At 41.7% G+C, this 15,595-nt stretch overlaps 1 pseudogene; it reads left to right on the plus strand.

The window, feature by feature from the left end:
• Positions 1-13,991: 13,991 nt before the first annotated feature.
• The window catches only part of LOC132890966 (zinc finger protein 850-like), a 35,567-nt pseudogene continuing 33,963 nt past the window's right edge, over positions 13,992-15,595 (plus strand).

The raw sequence follows: 15,595 nt of genomic DNA on the forward strand, positions 1-15,595 counted from the left end.
GAGCCAAAGCTACCGCTGAGGCTCGCCCACAGGAGCACCACTCCTCTCTGCGTCACGTGCCGAACAGGTTTGCTCTTCTTAGTGATGCACCCACTGAGAAACCTGAAAGAGCTCTGGTTATAGGGGACTCTATCATACGGCATGTGAAATTAGCTCAGCCTTTAGGGGCACCAGCAGCTTTAGTCAGGTGTATTCCGGGAGCCAGGGTGCCAGACATAGCAGGTAATCTTAGGGTCCTAGGCAAGCACAGGTTCTCAAAGATAGTTATCCATGCAGGAGCTAATGATATACGCCTTCGTCAGTCTGAGGTTACTAAGAGTAACTTTGTAGAGGTGTTTAAATTAGCGAAGGCGATGTCTGTCTGATGCTGTAGTATGCTCTGGCCCCATCCCAATGCGGCGTGGTGATGTAGCTTACAGCAGGTTATGGTCGCTGAACTGCTGGCTGTCCAGGTGGTGCTCTGAAAACAGTGTGGGCTTTATAGATAATTGGGCTAATTTTGAGGGCACTGCTGGCCTGTTAGGGCGGGACGGTATCCATCCCACTCGGGAAGGTGCTGCTCTCATTTCCTGCAGCATAGGTCATCGTCTCAGAACAGGCCTAGTTAATTTCTGACAATCCAGAGCCAAGGCCAGGGAGCAGACGAACAGGCTAAACCGACTGTCTGCTAGCTGCACAGAGTCGTCACTCAGGGTCCACTACATCGAGACTGTGTCTGTTCCCCGAGCTCAACAAAAAGGTAGAAATTTTCAGAGAGTTTGTTCCAGTAACCTAATCAATATAAAATTAGATCATACTGACTGTACAGCTGCTGCCAGCACCTTTGATCTAAAGGTGGGGCTATTAAATATTAGATCTCTTACATCTAAAGCGCTAATGGTTAATGAACTCATTACTGATCAGGAGTTTAATGTACTTTGTTTAACTGAAACATGGATTAAGCCAAATGAATATATAGCATTAAATGAAGCGAGTCCTCCTGGATACAGTTATATACACCAGCCTCGTCTAACTGGCAGAGGAGGAGGCGTTGCGGTTATTTATAACGATTATCTAGGTGTAACACAAAAACCTGGTTATAAATTTAATACATTTGAAGTTCTTCATACTCATATAATGTACCGGTATGTAGCCTCGAAAAATAAGTCTACCCAGTTAATTCCATTGCTTATTATTTACAGGCCCCCGGGGCCATATTCTGAGTTTCTTTCTGAATTTGCAGATTTTATCTCAGATCTGGTTATTTCCTTAGACAAAGCTTTAGTTGTCGGAGATTTTAATATTCACTTCGATAACCCAGAAGACCCTTTAAAAACAGCGTTTGTGTCCATCTTAGATTCAGTCGGGATTAAGCAGAATGTCATAGGACCGACCCATAATGGTGGTCACACCCTTGGTCTAATACTAACATTCAGATTAAACGTAGACAATATAGTCATACTTCCACAGTCTGAAGTTCTCAGATCATTATCTCATCTCATTCAAACTATGTCTGAGTAATAATATATGCACCTTACCACGCTACTGTATTAAACGTACTTTCACTTCAACTACTACACAGAGCTTTATAAATGATCTCCCAGAGTTGTCAACTTTGATTGGGTCACTGTCAGCCCCTGCAGAACTTGATCAGGCAACTGAATGCTTAGAGTCAACATTCCGCCATACTTTAGATAATGTAGCTCCTCTAAAAAGGAAAATGGTCAGAGACAAAAAATTAGCACCCTGGTATAATGATGACACTCGCACATTAAAACAGACCACTCGAAAATTGGAACGTAAATGGCGTCAAACAAAATTGGTAGTGTTCAAATTAGCTTGGAAGGAGAGCTTCCTGAAGTATAGAAAAGCTCTTAGTGCTGCGAGATCAACATATTTCTCCTCCCTAATAGAAGATAACAAAAATAATCCTAGATTCCTATTTAATACTGTAGCAAAATTAACCAGGAATAAGTCCACTATCAACACATGCACACCTGCAGTATGTAGTAGCAACGACTTCATCAATTTTTTTAATGACAAAATTGAGAATATCCAACAAAAAATTCAAACTACTAATTTAAGGTCAGACAATGCAAGTGACCGTGTAGTTAACAATATAACTGTATCAGATCATCAGTTAGAATGTTTTACTCCCCTTAAAGAAACTGAATTACTTTCATTAATCTCTACATCAAAAGCCTCAACTTGCGTACTAGATCCCTTACCTACACATCTATTCAAACAGATAATGCCTGGAGTAATTGAACCGCTTCTAAAAATAATAAATTCTTCTCTTATGATTGGCTATGTACCCAAATCCTTTAAACTAGCAGTTATCAAACCCCTGATTAAAAAACCTGACCTTGATCCCTGTCAGCTGTCCAATTATCGGCCAATATCAAACCTCCCCTTTATCTCCAAGATCCTTGAAAAAGCTGTGGCACAGCAGTTATGCTCATATTTACATAGGAAATAACATCCATGAAATGTATCAGTCAGGATTTAGACCTCATCATAGCACAGAGACAGCACTGGTTAAAGTAGTAAACGACCTACTGTTGGCGTCTGATCAGGGCTGTGTCTCGCTACTTGTGTTGCTTGACCTTAGTGCAGCATTTGGTACCATTGATCATTCCATTCTTCTGGATAGACTAGAAAATGTTGTGGGAGTTAAGGGAATGGCCCTCTCCTGGCTCAGGTCTTATCTAACTGATCATTATCAGTATGTTGATATAAATGGTGATATTTCTAGACATACCGAGGTAAAGTTTGGTGTTCCACAAGGTTCTGTCTTGGGTCCACTGCTTTTTTTCTCTATATATGTTACCTCTGGGTAATATTATTCGTAAACATTGTATTAGTTTCCACTGTTATGCTGATGACACACAGTTGTATGTCTCTGCAAAACCTGATGAGAGACACCAGCTTAATAGAATTGAGGAATGTGTTAAGGACATTAGACACTGGATGCTCATTAATTTCCTTCTGCTTAACTCTGACAAGACTGAAGTACTTGTACTAGGACCACATACAGCTAGAAGTAAGTTTTCTGATTACACAGTGACTCTGGATGGCCTTTCTGTTTCTTCACGTGCAGCAGTAAAAGACCTCGGAGTGATTATTGACCCCAGTCTTTCATTCGAAACTCACATTGATAACATCACCTGGATAGCTTTCTTTCATCTCAGAAATATTGCAAAGATAAGAAATTTAATGTCATTGCGTGATGCAGAAAAACTAGTCCATGCTTTCGTTACCTCCAGGTTGGATTATTGTAATGCCTTACTGTCTGGATGTTCCAATAAGTGCATAAATAAGCTCCAGTTAGTTCAAAATGCAGCAGCAAGAGTCCTTACTAGAACTAGAAAATATGACCACATCACGCCTGTCTTATCCACACTGCATTGGCTCCCAATCAAATTTTGTATTGATTATAAAATACTACTACTGACCTTCAAAGCACTAAATGGTCTTGCACCACAGTACCTGAGTGAACTTCTGCTCCTCTATGACCCGCCACGCCTACTTAGATCAAAAGGTGCAGGCTATCTGCTGGTACCTCGTATAGTGAAGGCTACATCAGGGGGCAGAGCCTTTTCTTACAAAGCCCCACAGTTATGGAACAGCCTTCCAAGTAATGTTCGGGAATCAGACACAGTCTCAGCATTTAAGTCTAGGCTGAAAACATATCTGTTTAGTCAAGCCTTTTGTTAATGGTGTTTATGAGGTAAAGGTGTAGATCTAGAGGGTCCTCAGACATAGAGTGTTTTGGTAAACTGGGATGTATGGATGCTGTCAGTCCCCACTCGCTTGCTCACTCGAGTTTGTTGACGGTGTAGTGGCTGGCTGCTTTATGTCCCGGGGCTCCCTCATGCCTGTGTTACCTTCTGGCTCTCTCCTTTTAGTTAGTTGCCGGAGTCCCTGCTTGTACTTGGTGCAATATGTATACTGCTCCTACTTATTCAGGTGACATTGGGCATACCTAACAACCTGTGTTTTCTTTCCATCCCCCCCCACCCCAAATCTGTCCCTCTGAGTTACCGTACATGGAGTCAACAGGAAATCTTTTGGTGGAGAGGGTGGAGACCTCGACTGGCTATCGTAGTCTGCAGGGAATTGGCCGTCAGACTTTCTGTCGCATGTCCCAGACCCGGTGAAATGTAACTGAATTGTCTTGGCCCATCTAAGGGTCCCATCTGCATCTCATCATTGCTGAGGAGTGTGCTCCCATCACCCAATCAAGCATCCAGCCAGAGCAGGTCATGATATATTTTTTACCATATTAACATGCCATTGTTGTGTGTTGTGCCTGATGTAAAGACTCTCGTCTCTGCAAGCCTACCACACAGATTTAATACTTGTCATTTTTAGGGCATACCTAACAACATGTGTTTTCTTTCTCTCTCTCTCTCCCCCCCCCATCTGTCCCTCTGAGTTATATGTTGGTCCTGGGATTGAGATGCTGGCCTCTTCTGCCCCTCGGACCTGCTTGATCCATCCTGGTGCCCTGTGTCTGGTCGGAGTTTTATCGCACCGCTCCTGTGAAGGACGGCCCCACGAGGACAGTTGAGGGTTATACCTGGAGGATGCTCTGGACTCTTACAGTAATGCTTTTATGGCTGAGGACTACAGTTGTCTTGCTAACTTTAGGACTGCAGTTATCATGAACAGTTTTGCACTCAAGTTTCCATCAATGAAGAGTTATAACATCAACGAAACTGTCCTCATGTTAAAACTGTTAATATTATAGTCAGGCTGTCTGTTGTTGCCCAAATGAGGATGGGTTCCCTTTTGAGTCTGGTTCCTCTCGAAGTTTCTTCCTCGTGTTGTCTGAGGGAGTTTTTCCTTGCCACCGTCGCCACAGGCTTGCTCATTGGGGATATATTAGAGATAAAATTAGCTCATGTTTTAAGTCGTTCAAATTCTGTAAAGCTGCTTTGCGACAATGTTTATTGTTAAAAGCGCCATACAAATAAACTTGACTTGACTTGACTTGACTAGTTTTTGTTGTGGGGTGTACTCATTTTTGCACCACCCTAATTTGAGTAAAACTGAAAAAATGTGTAATCCAAGTTATATTATTAACCTTACTTTCACGTTATAAGTTAAACAGATGTTATATTAAATTTTGTCTTGTCAACATTTTGGAAATTGTGTTCATTGAGATATTGTTTAAAATGTTACTTTTCAAAGGGGGTGTACTCATTTATGCTGAGCACTGTATATGTTATAAAATGATTAATGAAGTCAGCGACGTGGCTAAATATGTAATTTTAAGTCTTTTTAATAAGATTTGGGAGCAAGGTAGATTGCCTTTGTGTTGGAAACATTCTGTATTGGTTCCGATTGGAAAACCAGGGAACAATGAAACTGAAGTTAAAAGTTATAGGCCAATAGCATTAACATCTAATTTACAACCCCAATTCCAAAAAAGTTGGGACAAAGTACAAATTGTAAATAAAAACGGAATGCAATGATGTGGAAATTTCAAAATTACATATTTTATTCAGAATAGAACATAGATGACATATCAAATGTTTAAACTGAGAAAATGCATCATTTAAAGAGAAAAATTAGGTGATTTTAAATTTCATGACAACAACGCATCTCAAAAAAGTTGGGACAAGGCCATGTTTACCACTGTGAGACATCCCCTTTTCTCTTTACAACAGTCTGTAAACGTCTGGGGACTGAGGAGACAAGTTGCTCAAGTTTAGGGATAGGAATGTTAACCCATTCTTGTCTAATGTAGGATTCTAGTTGTTCAACTGTCTTAGGTCTTTTTTGTCGTATCTTCCGTTTTATGATGCGCCAAATGTTTTCTATGGGTGAAAGATCTGGACTGCGGGCTGGCCAGTTCAGTACCCGGACCCTTCTTCTATGCAGCCATGATGCTGTAATTGATGCAGTATATGGTTTGGCATTGTCATGTTGGAAAATGCAAGGTCTTCCCTGAAAGAGACGTCATCTGGATGGGAGCATATGTTGCTCTAGAACCTGAATATACCTTTCAGCATTGATGGTGTCTTTCCAGATGTGTAAGCTGCCCATGCCACACGCACTAATGCAACCCCATACCATCAGAGATGCAGGCTTCTGAACTGAGCGCTGATAACAACTTGGGTCGTCCTTCTCCTCTTTAGTCCGAATGACACGGCGTCCCTGCTGACCACAGAACAGTTTTCCACTTTGCCACAGTCCATTTTAAATGAGCCTTGGCCCAGAGAAGACGTCTGCACTTCTGGATCATGTTTAGATACAGCTTCTTCTTTGAACTATAGAGTTTTAGCTGGCAACGGCGGATGGCACGGTGAATTGTGTTCACAGATAATGTTCTCTGGAAATATTCCTGAGCCCATTTTGTGATTTCCAATGCAGAAGCATGCCTGTATGTGATGCAGTGCCGTCTAAGGGCCCGAAGATCACAGGCACCCAGTATGGTTTTCCAGCCTTGACCCTTACGCACAGAGATTCTTCCAGATTCTCTGAATCTTTTGATGATATTATGTACTGTAGATGATGATATGTTCAAACTCTTTGCAATTTTACACTGTTGAACTCCTTTCTGATATTGCTCCACTATTTGTCGGCACAGAATTAGAGGGATTGGTGATCCTCTTCCCATCTTTACTTCTGAGAGCCACTGCCACTCCAAGACGCTCTTTTTATACCCAGTCATGTTAATGACCTATTGCCAATTGACCTAATGAGTTGCAATTTGGTCCTCCAGCTGTTCCTTTTTTGTACCTTTAAGTTTTCCAGCCTCTTATTGCCCCGTCCCAACTTTTTTGAGATGTGTTGCTGTCATGAAATTTCAAATGAGCCAATATTTGGCATGAAATTTCAAAATGCCTCACTTTCGACATCTGATATGTTGTCTATGTTCTATTGTGAGTACAATATCAGTTTTTGAGACTTGTAAATTATTGCATTCCGTTTTATTTACAATTTGTACTTTGTCCCAACTTTTTTGGAATCGGGGTTGTATGTAAGATTATGGAAAGAATGATCACTAGAAGGCTAGTGTATGAAATTGAAAAAAGAGGTCTTGTCTCCCCACACCAGAGCGGGTTCCGTAGTGGACGTACTACAATGGACCCTATTGTATGTTTAGAAAATGAAAAGCACAAGTCAATCAAGAATCAGTTTTAGCAACATTCTTTGATATAGAGAATGCGTATGATATCCTATGGAAGGAGAGGTTGTTAATTAAGCTGAATAGGATGGGTATTGGTGACAAGATGTTTAACTGGATTAGAGACTTCTTAAAGGATAGAACAATAGAAGTAAGAGTTGGGGTTAACTTCTCTAACATCTATTCAGTAGAAAATGGAACACCTCAGGGTAGTGTATGCAGTCCAGTACTGTTCAACGTTATGATTAATGATGTTTTTCATAAAATTGATGACATTAAAATCAATAGAGCATTATATGCTGATGATGGAGCTTTGTCGGTAAAAGGACGAAATATTGATGATAATATTAGAACTAAAATGCAATTAGCTATCAACAAGGTAGAAAAATGGGCATGTGAGTGGGGTTTTCATTTGTCTGTAGAAAAGACTCAATTTTTTTGTTTTTCAAAGAAAAGAGTAAGTCCAACACTAGAGCTTAAGTTATATAACCAGTCCTTCGAGCAAGTTAATATTGTTAGTGACTTGGGAGTTTGGTTAGATGTCAGGTTAACATTTAAGGAGCATATTCAGAAAATAATTGAGAAATGCAAAAAGGGCATTAATGTTTTGAAATGTTTATCAGGGTACAACTGGGGAGCCTTAGGGATCTCATCTCATCTCATTATCTCTAGCCACTTTATCCTATTCTACAGGGTCGCAGGCAAGCTGGAGCCTATCCCAGCTGACTACGGGCAAAAGGCGGGGTACACCCTGGACAAGTCGCCAGATCATCACAGGGCTGACACATAGACACAGACAACCATTCACACTCTCAGTCAATTTAGAGTCACCAGTTAACCTAACCTGCATGTCTTTGGACTGTGGGGGAAACCGGAGCACCCGGAGGAAACCCATGCAGAGAATATGCAAACTCCGCACAAAAAGGCCCTTGCCGGTCACGGGGCTCGAACCCATACCTTCTTGCTGTGAGGCGACAGCGCTAACCACTACACCACCATGCCACCCAGCCTCAGGGATGTCTCTTAAAATAATTTATATTGCACTGATAAGATCAGTTTTAGATTATGGCTGTATTGTGTATCTTTCAGCATCTAAGACGTTGCTTAATGAACTCAATAGAATGCAGGCTAAAAGTCTGAGGATTTGTTGTGGTGCATTTCGAACTTCTTCCATATCAGCATTACAAGTAGAATCAGGAGACATGCCTTTAAGCCTCAGACGTCTTAAGTTGAGTATAGCTTACTGGATTAATTTAAATGGACATGAAGCATCACACCCGACTAAAAAAGTTCTCAGTGAGTGTTGGGAGTATGTTAGATCCCAGATTTGTAGCTTTGGATGGGATGGTAGTAAATTAGCAAATCAATTGGAAATAGATGATATCATTTGTAGCAAGACTGTGCCCCTGGTAACAACTCCACCTTGGTTGTTTTGCTCCCCTCCGGTGATCATGGAAACCAAAGAGAGAGCTAAATCTGTAGGAGTGTATCAGAACGTAGAGCAATATTTAGGAAGTAGGTACTATAATACAACAAAGGTTTATACAGCTGCATCTAAAGATTCAGAGGGTAAAACAGGTATTGCAGTTTATATCCCGATTACAAAATCTCTATTAAAAAGAGACCATCAGATCATCTGTCCATATTTGCAGCTGAAATGACCACCATTATTATTGCATTACAGTGGATAGAAGCTAGGCCCCCTAAAGCAGTTATTTGTTCTGATTCTATGTCATCTCTCACATCCATTCAAAGTGGAGAATCACCATGCCGACAGGACTTATTGAATGAAATTAATAATATCTTATTTGCAATGTCAACAGGGAATATCAATCCAGTTTGTATGGGTTCCAGCCCATAAAGGAGTTGGTGGTAATGAAGAAGCAGACAAGCTGGCAAAAGAGCCAACCAAAGAAGAGGAGTTTCAATTAAGTATTCCACTCAGTAGATCAGAAGTTAAGGTATGCATTTAACATAAAGTTAACATAATATGGCAAGATGAATGGGATAAGGAGAAGAAAGGTAGACACTTATATAATATACAAAAAGATATTTCAAGTAGCAAACCTAGTTACCCAAACAGAGAGGAGGAGGTTTGGTTTACAAGACCAAGAATAGGCCATACTAGATTAAATAACAGTTTATACGTTATAAACAAACATCCATCTGGAAAATGTGAACTTTGTGGAGTGAGAGAGAGGATGTTCTTTTAAGGTGCTTAAAATTCTACAGACAAAGAGAAAAACTGAAGAGGAAAGTGAACGCAGTTAAGAAAGCCTTTTCTTTAGACACCTTATTACAGTGGTACTTGAAAGTTTGTGAACCCTTTAGAATTTTCTGTATTTCTGCATAAATATGACCTAAAACATCATCAGATTTTCACACAAGTCCTAAAAGTAGATAAAGAGAACCCAGTTAAACAAATGAGACAACAATATTATACTTGGTCATTGATTTATTGAGGAAAATGATCCAATATTACATATCTGTGAGTGGCAAAAGTATGTGAACCTCTAGGATTAGCAGTTAGTTTGAAGGTGAAATTAGAGTCAGATGTTTTCAATCAATGGGATGATGATCAGGTGTGAGCGGGCACCCTGTTTTATTTAAAGAACAGGGATCTATCGAAGTCTGATCTTCACAACACATGTTTGTGGAAGTGTATCATGGCATGAACAAAGGAGATTTCTGAGGACCTCAGAAAAAGCGTTGTTGATGCTCATCAGGCTGGAAAAGGTTACAAAACCATCTCTAAAGAGTTTGGACTCCACCAATCCACAGTCAGACAGATTGTGTACAAATGGAGGAAATTCAAGACCATTGTTACCCTCCCCAGGAGTAGTCGACCAACAAAGATCACTCCAAGAGCAAGGCGTGTAATAGTCGGTGAGGTCAAAAAGGACCCCAGGGTAACTTCTAAGCAACTGAAGGCTTCGCTCACATTGGCTAATGTTAATGTTCATGAGTCCACCATCAGAAGAACACTGAACAACAATGGTGTGCATGGCAGGGTTGCAAGGAGAAAGACACTGCTCTTCAAAAAGAACATTGCTGCTCGTCTGCAGTTTGCTAAAGATCACGCGGACAAGCCAGAAGGCTACTGGAAAAATATTTTGTGGATGGATGAGACCAAAATAGAACTATTTGGTTTAAATGAGAAGTGTTATGTTTGGAGAAAGGGAAACACTGCATTCCAACATAAGAACCTTATCCCATCTGTGAAACATGGTGGTGGTAGTATCATGGTTCGGGCCTGTTTTGCTGCATCTGGGCCAGGATGGCTTGCCATCATTGATGGAACAGTGAATTCTGAATTATACCAGCGAATTCTAAAGGAAAATGTCAGGACATCTGTCCATGAACTGAATCTCAAGAGAAGGTGGGTCATGCAGCAAGACAACAACCCTAAGCACACAAGTTGTTCTACCAAAGAATGGTTAAAGAAGAATAAAGTTAATGTTTTGGAATGGCCAAGTTAAAGTCCTGACCTTACTCCAATCAAAATGTTGTGGAAGGACCTGAAGCAAGCAGCTCATGTGAGGAAATGCACATACATCCCAGAGCTGAAGCTGTTCTGTACAGAGGAATGGGCTAAAATTCCTCCAAGCCGGTGTGCAGGACTGATCAACAGTTACCGGAAATATTTAGTTGCAGTCATTGCTGCACAAGGGGGTCACACCAGATACTGAAAGCAAAGGTTCACATACTTTTGCCACTCACAGATATGTAATATTGGATCATTTTCCTCAATAAATAAATGACCAAGTATAATATTTTTGTCTCATTTGTTTAACTGGGTTCTCTTTATCTACTTTTAGGACTTGTGTGAAAATCTGATGATGTTTTAGGTCATATTTATGCAGAAATATAGAAAATTCTGAAGGGTTCACAAACTTTCAAGCACCACTGTAGGTGAGCCTAGATTAGGAAAGATCACTCGTGCTATGATAACATTTATCAAAGAAACAAAATTAGCAGGGGCGGCACGGTGGTGTAGTAGTTAGCACTGTCACCTCACAGCAAGAAGGTCCGGGTTTGAGCCCCATGGCCGGCGAGGGCCTTTCTGTGTGGAGTTTGCATGTTCTCCCCGTGTCCATGTGGGTTTCCTCCGGGTGCTCCAGTTTCCCCCACAGTCCAAAGACATGCAGGTTAGGTTAACTGGTGACTCTAAATTAGGGTTGCCACCATTCAGAAATGAAAATAAGGGACGCCCACCATGGCTCTTTGGGGCCATGACCACCATGGACACGACTCCCATGGGGTGGGGTGCCCGCAGCAGTGGTATGTTTTATTTTGTAGGTGTTTTTAGTAAAGGGGTGATCAAGAAAGCTAATAATATAACACACTAATAAAATACAATTTTTAATCTAGGAAATGTATGTCTCGTCTCATCTCATCAACTCTAGCCACTTTATCCTGTTCTACAGGGTCACAGGCAAGCTGGAGCCTATCCCAGCTGACTACAGGTGAAAGGCAGGGTACACCCTGGACAAGTCGCCAGGTCATCACAGGGCTGACACATAGACAACCATTCACACTCACGGTCAATTTAGAGTCACCAGTTAACCTAACCTGCATGTCTTTGGACTGTGGGGGAAACCGGAGCACCCGGAGGAACCCACGCGGACACGGGGAGAACATGCAAACTCCGCACAGAAAGGCCCTCGCCGGCCACGGGGCTCGAACCCGGACCTTCTTGCTGTGAGGCGACAGCGCTAACCACTACACCACCGTGCCACCCGGAAATGTATGTCTCATCTCATCTCATTATCTCTAGCCACTTTATCCTGTTCTACAGGGTCGCAGGCAAGCTGGAGCCTATCCCAGCTGACTACGGGCGAAAGGCGGGGTACACCCTGGACAAGTCGCCAGGTCATCACAGGGCTGACACATAGATACAGACAACCATTCACACTCACATTCACACCTACGGTCAATTTTGAGTCACCAGTTAACCTAACCTGCATGTCTTTGGACTGTGGGGGAAACCGGAGCACCCGGAGGAAACTCACGCGGACACGGGGAGAACATGCAAACTCCGCACAGAAAGGCCCTCGCCAGCCACAGGGCTCGAACCCGGACCTTCTTGCTGTGAGGCGACAGCGCTAACCACTACATCACCGTGCCGCCGGAAATGTATGTATGTATGTATGTATGTATGTATTTATTTGTTACTATTATAATATACCGTACGCCACTGAAAACACTCGCCAACAGACTTTACAGTTTGCTCTGTAGTCGACTCCACTCACGCTGTCCAGCCAAGGATGTGCCTCTTCCTACTCACATCTGTATTTTTGTAAGCGTTTACGCTTTTGAGGACGTGGTGGAGTCCCGGGTGCAGCAGACATTTTCTTCTTCTTCTTCTTTAGGTTTTATGGCGGTTGGCAAACTAACGTTAATGGTGCATTACCGCCACCAGCTGGACTGGGGTATGAATCTGAAGTCTAACCCTAACAAGGAAATACAAAATAATATGAGGAAAAAGAAAAAAAAAATTTTAATTGTTCTTCTAAATTCTATGAAACAGTCCTGTGTTCTTCAGGAATCTAAAAACAAAATTTAAACAAACCTCTCCAGTACTCCTTTGTAAAATATCTTGCAAATTAAATTGAATCTTTTCTCTCTCTAACTGTTCTATTAGACTTTGCCTGTTTTCCTGGTACCTTGGGCATTGTATAAAAACATGATCTACAGTTTCTGGATAACCACAGTAAACACAGTTACCATCAGCATGTTTCTGTATTCGATGTAGATTACTATTCAAACTGGTATGTCCAAATCTCATCCTTGAAAATACATTCTCCTCTCTCCTGCTCGTAGGCCTAAGTACTCCTACTTTTTTGTGAATGTTATAAAACTGTCTGCCAGTCAGCCCATCCTCCCACAACATTTGCCACTCTCCTTTTACTTTGCGTTTCACCATACTTTTCACTTCTGCTTTACTGACGTTTACTGCCATATCTATGCTTGGACGTTCAGTCGCCTTTTTTTGCACACTTGTCAGCCATTTCATTCCCCAAGACTCCTATATGAGCTGGCACCCACACAAAGGTAATGCCAACCCCTGACTTCATTAGATTACTTGCAAGAAGTACAATTTCCAGGACAATATCTTGCCTGGTTTCTGATTGTCCAGTTTTGATGGTGATCAGCGCTGAACTGGAGTCTGACGCCACCACTACCTTCCTTGGTCTTTTCTCCTCAACCCACTGTAAAGCCAGCCACACAGCTATCAATTCCCCTGAGTATACTGCCAGGTCATCAGTGATTCTTTTCCCTTCTACATGTTTCAATGCAGCAGACATTTTTAAAAGGCCCGGGTTTTTTGAGCAGCGCTGGTGTGTGTTGTCTGTCGCTAGGCAACCGTGACAGCGCCACACGCAGTGACGCAGGCAGCCAGGCACAGACGCACAGAGCGTGACGCAGAGTGGAGGGGTTTGTGTCCTGGGTAGATCCCGCAACGGAGTATTTCCTGTTTTATTTTGTTCATTATTGTTAGATTTAGTGTTGATATGTGTGAGACAGACATGTGTATTGGACATTTATGAAAATACGGAACAAATCGCGTCCCGTATCGGTTCAATACGGGACACAAGATTTAATTGCCAAATAAAGGACGATTCCGTATTTTACGGGACGGGTGGCAACCCTGCTGGCGACTTGTCCAGGGTGTACCCCGCCTTTCGCCCGTAGTCAGCTGGGATAGGCTCCAGCTTGCCTGCGACCCTGTAGAACAGGATAAAGCGGCTAGATGAGATGAGATGAGGTTATTATTTTCCTTTGAAATGACATCCATTTGATTGCACCTCAGTCCAGTAGATGGCGGTAATACACTTTGCCTGTAAACTGCCATAAAACCTGACAGCAGAAGAAGAAGAAGCGACATGGCCAGGATCTCATTTCAGTTGGTATTTGCTACGCCACTCCAGACCAGGTGGTGGCGGTAAAGCGTCTAGTTGCTGTTTCTCCAACCGCCAGAAAACATTGGAGAAGAAAAGGTCTCTATGTTTCTTGCTGGGACATCTTATTACATTAAATATTTGGAATAAAATTTCCAGTGTAGGTTATATCTGATACAGTTAAAAATGCAGGTTCATTATTTTGCCTATGTTTGAAGATTCGTTGTGCTTTAAACCCTGAGGTAAGTTAAAATGACGCTGTGAGGCCGAGTGTGTTTAACCTATCGGTCAGTTTTTAAGGCCAGCAAACCAGAAATACAGACCATAAAGATTTGGACCAGTGATAAAACGGAGGAGCTCAAAGGATGCTTTCTCTGTACGGACTGGGACATTTTCTTTGAAGACACTGATATTGATGGGGCTACTGAATCCATCACTGCCTATATTTCTTTCTGTGTTGACTCCATTATTTCCCAGAAAAATGTTAAGCGATATCCTAATAATAAACCATATTTTACAAAAGAGATGAAGGAATGCATTAACAGGAAAAGAGTAGCTTTTAAAAGGGGACACACTGCAGGAGTTTGTTCTGCACAAAAGGATTTAAACCTACAAATAAAAGCAGCCCGACGGGAATATAAGGAGCGGGCAGAACATGATCTGTCCAACTCCAACACAAAGAAACTGTGAGATTCAATAAGGCAAATGACCAATTATGGATACTAAAAGGAAGCCCCTTTTTGCTTATAATGGGAGGGCAAGGGCAAATGAACTACAACCCCGATTCCAAAAAAGTTGGGACAAAGTACAAATTGTAAATAAAAACGGAATGCAATAATTTACAAATCTCAAAAACTGATATTGTATTCACAATAGAACATAGACAACATATCAAATGTCGAAAGTGAGACATTTTGAAATTTCATGCCAAATATTGGCTCATTTGAAATTTCATGACAGCAACACATCTCAAAAAAGTTGGGACAGGGGCAATAAGAGGCTGGAAAACTTAAAGGTACAAAAAAGGAACAGCTGGAGGACCAAATTGCAACTCATTAGGTCAATTGGCAATAGGTCATTAACATGACTGGGTATAAAAAGAGCATCTTGGAGTGGCAGCGGCTCTCAGAAGTAAAGATGGGAAGAGGATCACCAATCCCCCTAATTCTGCGCCGACAAATAGTGGAGCAATATCAGAAAGGAGTTCGACAGTGTAAAATTGCAAAGAGTTTGAACATCTCATCATCTACAGTGCATAATATCATCAAAAGATTCAGAGAATCTAGAAGAATCTCTGTGCGTAAGGGTCAAGGCCGGAAAACCATACTGGGTGCCCATGATCTTCGGGCCCTTAGACGGCACTGCATCGCATACAGGCATGCTTTTGTATTGGAAATCACAAAATGGGCTCAGGAATATTTCCAGAGAACATTATCTGTGAACACAATTCACCGTGCCATCCGTTGTTGCCAGCTAAAACTCTATAGTTCAAAGAAGAAGCCATATCTAAACATGATCCAGAAGCGCAGACGTCTTCTCTGGGCCAAGGCTCATTTAAAATGGACTGTGGCAAAGT

The sequence above is a fragment of the Neoarius graeffei genome, chromosome 8, assembly GCF_027579695.1.
Source record: "Neoarius graeffei isolate fNeoGra1 chromosome 8, fNeoGra1.pri, whole genome shotgun sequence".
In the NCBI taxonomy this organism is placed as follows: Eukaryota; Metazoa; Chordata; class Actinopteri; order Siluriformes; family Ariidae; genus Neoarius; species Neoarius graeffei.